The following is a 6,019-nucleotide window of genomic DNA, read 5'->3' on the forward strand; positions in this document are numbered from 1 at the left end:
CATTGCCTCCAAATTTTCTCCAATAGCCTGCTATGTGGAACCTTATCAAAGGCTTTACTGAAGTCCATGTACACCGCGTCAAATGCCCTACCTTCATTCATATGCTTGGGCACCTTCTCAAAATCCTCAATGAGGTTTGTGGGTCACAACCTGCCCTTGATGAATCCATGTTGATTATTTCCAATCAAATTGTTGCTATCCTAATCTCTTATAATCCTTTCCAAAACTTTTCCTACAACAGACGTGAGGCTCACTGGTCTTTAATTACCTGCGTCATCTCTACCTCCCTTCTTGAACAAAGGCAACATTTACAATCCTCCAGTCCTCTGGTACTAATCCTGTAGTCAGCAACGACTCAAAGATCAAGCCCAAAAACTCCGCCATCTCCTCCCTAGCTTCCCAGAGAATTCTCAGAAAAATCCCATCTGGCCCAGGGGACTTGTTTACTTTCACTCCTTCTAGAATTGATAACACCTGTTCGTAACTCACCTTGATCCTTTCAAGTCTAATAGCCTGTATCTCATTCTTCTCCTCTCCAATATTCTCCTTTTCCTGAGTGAAAATAAATTAGATTACTTACAGTGTAGAAACAAGCCCTTCGGCCCAACAAGTCTACACCAACCCTCCGAAGAGCACCCCACCCAGAAACATTCCCCTACACCTAACACTATGGGCAAATTAGTATGGCCAATTCACCTGACCTGCACATCTTTGGACTGTGGGAGGAAACCGGAGCACCCGGAGGAAACCCAGGCAGACACGGGGAGAACATGCAAACTCCACACAGATAGTTGCCTGAGGCGGGAATTGAACCTGGGTCTCTGGCACTGTGAGGCAGAAGTGCTCACCACTGTGCCACCGTGCTGCCTCTATGAGAAATATTCGTTTAGAACCTCTCCAATCTCCACACAACTTCCCACTTCTGTCTTTGACAAGCCCTATTTCAATGTTTTCTATCTCATACGCTGCAGGCTAGGATGCCCTGAGGCATGGTACATTGGCGACACAAAACAAATGTTACGGCAATGGATGAATGGACACCGCAGAACAATCAACAGACAGGAGTGTTCCCTCCCAGTCGGAGAACACTACAGTGGTTCGGGACATTCGACCTCGGACCTTCGGGTGACCATCCTCCAAGGCGGACTTCGGGACAGGCAACAATGAAAAGTGGCCGAATAGAGGCTGATAGCCAAGTTCGGTACCCATGGGGATGGCCTCAACCGGGCCTTGGGTTCATGTCACATTACAGGTGACCCCATTGCCCTAACCACATACACACACACTCAGACCCTCTCTCATATACTCACACACACACTCCCACACACATTCTGTCACAGACTTAAACCCCTTTACACTCACACCCACACACCCTCTCACAGACACTCATGAAAATACCCCCCCCCCCCAAACACACACAAACACATAAAAGTTTATGGTGAGTTTGTACTTGCAGAATTACATTTTACTTTGCTCAAAAAGTGAATGAATCCATTTAAGATTCTGTAAATTTTTTAAATATTAGAATCAGTCTGACCATTGTGGCACAGACAGCCTCACAGGGAGTTAACACCTTCAATACCTTATCTGGGCCGACATGACACCAATTGTTAAAGTGCACTTGAGAATGTAACTTTTCAAAAAAGGTTTTGCGATTTAAGAACTGAAACCAACATGGTCATTCTAAAAGATGAGAGACTTAACAAACAATCCAGGTCTTTTTCAATATATAATTTCAGTTACATCACACTGTAAACTTTTGCTATAAATTCTATGCCTTACAATCTTATTCTCCACAACCACCTGATGAAGGAGTGTCGCTCCGAAAGCTAGTGCTTCCAAATAAACCTGTTGGACTATAACCTGGTGTTGTGTGATTTTTAACTTTATTCCTACCCTAGTCATCCTTTTATTCCTCAGATATCTATAGAAAGCTTTAGGGTTCTCCTTTATTCTCCCTGCGAAGCTAAATAAAAATCATTGAGGTTGAGATAGGTTTCCCAGATAGCGAGAACGCGCTTCTGGGCCTTTTATGCAATGCTGCTATATCGGGGGCGCGCGCACGCTGGCTTTTCCCTCCCCACGCACTGCGCTTGCTGGGTGCCGGGGACGCGTATCGGCGTCCGGGAGCGCGCAAGGGAGCTCAGGGGCGCGCACGGCGATGAGAGTATCTGGGGTTTGTTTGCTGTATTGCGGCGCCTCTGTGAAGTGCACCTGAAATAGCGGAGGGAGGAGAAACGATTAAAAAGGCGAAGGGAGCAGAGTGTCTGCAGCAGGAACAGGAGCAGGAAGAGAAGCGAAAGGGATCCAGGTGAGACCCGGAGCCGGTGGAGGGACAGCGCTCTGGGAGTGGGGTCCGGCACACACACTAACTGCGGGGCTGAGATGCTGCGCATCCTGCAGTAGCAGTGGCCCTGGGACTCACCCCTCAGCGATAAGGAGCTAGGAGCAGGACAGTCTCTGACAGAGACAGGGCCAGCCTCGCATGGGCGAGTCCTGGGCTCCTGTAAATGGAACAATTGGAGCAGGAGAGGCCCTTATGGCATTGGGAGCTTGGATGGGTGTGTGCAGGCAAACAGAGCTGTGTGTGTGAGAGATGTCAGGAAACCCTTCACAATAAGGCTTCTGGTCCCTTTAACCCGGGGTTAGAGAAACCCCCTTAACAGGGGAAGGAGAGAGAGAGAGACCCCTTTAACTGGACGTCCTTGAACAGGGGGATAGAGACACCCCTTTAACTGGGAGAACAGAGAGAGAGAGAGAGAGAGAGAGACCCGTTTTACAGAGGGACAGAGAGAGAGTGGGACCCCTTTAACAGAGGGACAGAGAGAGACCCTGTAACAGGGGGCACAGAGAGAAAGGGACCCATTTAACAGTGGGACACAAACAGACCCCTTTAAGAGGGGACCCCTTTAATAGGGTGACAGAGAGAACAGAGACCCCTTTAACAGGAAAGAAGAGAGAGAAAGAGACCCCTTCAACAGGGAACAGAGAGTGAGAGGGGCCCCTTCAATAGGGGGACAGAGAGACAGGGACCCCTTTATCAGGTGGGACAGAGAGACAGGGACCCCTTTAACAGGGGCTGGGGGAGTTTGGATATCCACGTTAAAATAAAGATCGAGACCCCTTTAACATGGGGGGGGGGGGGGAAGATAGTAAAAAAGACTCCTTTTACCAGGGAGGACAGAGAAATCTCTTTAACCTGCAGATGTAATTTCTGCTTCCCCCTGGGGGACAGACCCTGAGAAACCCCTATTCTGTGGGCTGTGATAACACCCTCACCCTCACCCAATATGGGGCATGGGATCCCTTTAATCTAGTGACTCATAAAAATGGTGAGAAATATTCCTAGTCCCTCCCACTAACCATCCACTCACCCTCACTTCCTTGAGGGACTGGAACTTGGGGACAGGATGGTCATGTATTTGGGATTACCCCCTGAGCCTATATTGAGGACTGGGCACCTTAACGTGTGGATGAAAAAAAAAATCTGAAAGAACTGCAGATGCTGTAAATCAGAAACCAAACCAGGGCTTGCTGGAAAAGCTCAGCAGGTCTGGCAGCATAGAGTCATAGAGATGTACAGCTTGGAAACAGACCCTTCGGTCCAACCCAGCATCTGAGAGAATTCACAGTTAACATTTCAGGTCCGGTGACCCTGCCTCTGAACAGGATCAGAAACATCAACTCTCTACAGATGCTGCAAGAGTTGCTGAGCTTTTCCAGCAACTTCTGGTTTTAGATCTTAATGTGTAGGTCAGGATACAGAATGCCCTTACTCTCCACCTCTCCTCCTGGGCCAGTTCCTGTTGAGTCAGAGTGGAGGTGCTTCCAAAAATGAGCATTACAGGGTGTCGTGGGATGGGGAGGAGAACGCAGAGAGAAGACAGTGAATACACTTGAGAACCTACTGGTGATATGGCCTGTTTTAACCTTAATCCCCAGCTCCCCGTGAGTGGCACCGCAGGGGTAACAATGGGTGGGAGACAGTGTGAGTGGGTGACAGTGGGTGGTGGCAGTGTGGGGGTATGACAGTGAGTGAGTGGGTGGAAGACAGTGTCAGGGTGGGTGATAGTGGGTGAGGGGTTGGGAGACAGTATGAGGATAGATAGTGAGTGGATGATAGTGTGGGTGGGTGACAGGGTGAGGGGGTGAGGGGGTGGGGAGGCAGTGAGTTAGTGCAGACAGTGTGAGTAGGGCTGGTTGGGTGACAGTGTCGGGGTAAAGACCCCACTTGGTGGGATAGAGGACAGAGGTTTGTGACTTTCTGGGGTCCTCCGCACATCCCTGAACCCTCGGAATAAGGGAATCAGCTCAGCGATATTCCGCTAGCATCGGCCGAGCGACCTTAGGTAGGGTCAGCGCTAACTGCGGTACCTTCCAATGTCCTGAGCGACAGAGCCTGGCCCCTCTGCTTTCCCTGAAGAATTCTTGATTTTCTGTTGCTCGCTTAAACAGAGAGGGAGGGCGGTGTGTTCCAAGCCTTTTCACTCAGAAAACACGTTCATCGCGAAGTTTATTAAATTCAAACATTAACACCAGGCGGACCTTACATTGTCTTCACATCTCGGAAAGCGGTAGGCGCAGTAAACACAGTAGATTTTACAGTAGATTTTAAGCGTCTAATTTATGTGTTCGGTTTGCAAATCATCCAGTTTTTGCATGTTCCTCCCTTTGGTTTTCACACAGGTGGCGGGGGGGGGGGGGGGGGGGGTCGGTGTTGACTGATGTTTCAGGGATAGGGGAAGGATAGGTCTGGGAGAAGTGAGCCCTTACATTTAGATTTCTTTCAGGGCGGGGGTTATAATGGGGCCCCAGAAATTCCCAGGTTCACCTCACTGTCCAAGACAACGAATACCAGGAGAAACGCAGCTTAAAATCAGCTCGGGAGCCACTCGTATCAATTCAGATTGTGTTGTTGCAATGTTATTTACTTTGTCCTGTCAGGATGGGTAATTTGGGATGCAGGCAGCACTGCAAGGCCAGCATTTCTGCCAATCGCGAACTGTCCCGATCTAACTGGCTGGCTCGGGTCATTTCAGAGGACCATTAAGAGCCAATCACATTGGGTCTGGATTCAGGTGAGCTGGGAGCAGGAAGGACAACAGAGTTCCCATCCTGAAGGGTCTTATGGGTTCATGGTTGTTTGCACCTTATAATGGGACAGATGAAGGTCCCACTTCTCACACCTCAGATGAAGTGACCCTCAGGTTAAACTCACCACCAGTCCTCTCTCTCTCTAATGGTCCTCTGGGATGACAGTGGTGTTAGTTTGTGCCTCTAATCTGGGCTGTCTTGGGTACAATCTCCTCTACCAGTCTTTCTTGTTGGTATTAGTCTGGGCTACTGATGTAGCTGGTGTGGAGAAAGTGAGGACTGCAGATGATGGAGAGTCAGAGTCAAAAGTGTGGCACCGGAAAAACACAGCAGGTCAGGCAGCATCCGTGGTGTAGGAGAAACGGTGTTTCGGGCATAAGCCCTTCATCAGGAATGAGAAAGCTGATTTAGCTGGGAAAGGATACCCAAATGATACTCTGAGCACAGGTTAGGCATAACTTGGATGAACAGTAAGTAGGTTCACAACAAGTAGCCAGTCATGTTCCGTCTTGGATGTATGATTGTCCCTTGTGAGACATCAGGCTCAATATAAGAGTGCTCACACATTTCTGCTTTAGCTACATGTTGTAAACTGTAAGAGCAGCCATTGAAGCTCACTGTGAAACCCCTGCAGCCCCAGAAGGAGAAGAAAAAAACTTGGATGAACAGTAAGTAAGTTCACAACAAGTAGCCAGTCATGTTCCGTCTTGGATGTATGATTGTCCCTTGTGAGACATCAGGATCAATATAAGAGTGCTCACACATTTCTGCTTTAGCTACATGTTGTAAACTGTAAGAGCAGCCATTGAAGCTCACTGTGAAACCCCTGCAGCCCCAGAAGGAGAAGAAAAAGGTAAAACACACGAATGAGACGGTGACAGTGAGTGAGGGGGGGCAGGGTGAGGGGGTGACAGTGAGTGAGGGA

At 48.9% G+C, this 6,019-nt stretch overlaps 1 protein-coding gene across 17 annotated transcripts in view; it reads left to right on the forward strand.

Annotated features, from left to right (window-relative positions):
* The first annotated feature begins 2,136 nt into the window (after positions 1 to 2,136).
* Positions 2,137 to 6,019, forward strand: part of nfasca (neurofascin homolog (chicken) a) — a 300,495-nt gene continuing 296,612 nt past the window's right edge. For 13 of the 17 annotated variants that reach the window (XM_043716460.1, XM_043716472.1, XM_043716466.1 and 10 more), the window contains exon 1: positions 2,137 to 2,311. The gene's annotated coding sequence lies outside the window, so the exon portion shown is untranslated. The remainder of the gene's footprint in view (positions 2,312 to 6,019) is intronic. The other 4 variants (XM_043716473.1, XM_043716475.1, XM_043716476.1 and 1 more) reach the window with 1 other exon arrangement.

Source organism: Chiloscyllium plagiosum, chromosome 26 (genome assembly GCF_004010195.1).
Source record: "Chiloscyllium plagiosum isolate BGI_BamShark_2017 chromosome 26, ASM401019v2, whole genome shotgun sequence".
Lineage (NCBI taxonomy): Eukaryota > Metazoa > Chordata > Chondrichthyes > Orectolobiformes > Hemiscylliidae > Chiloscyllium > Chiloscyllium plagiosum.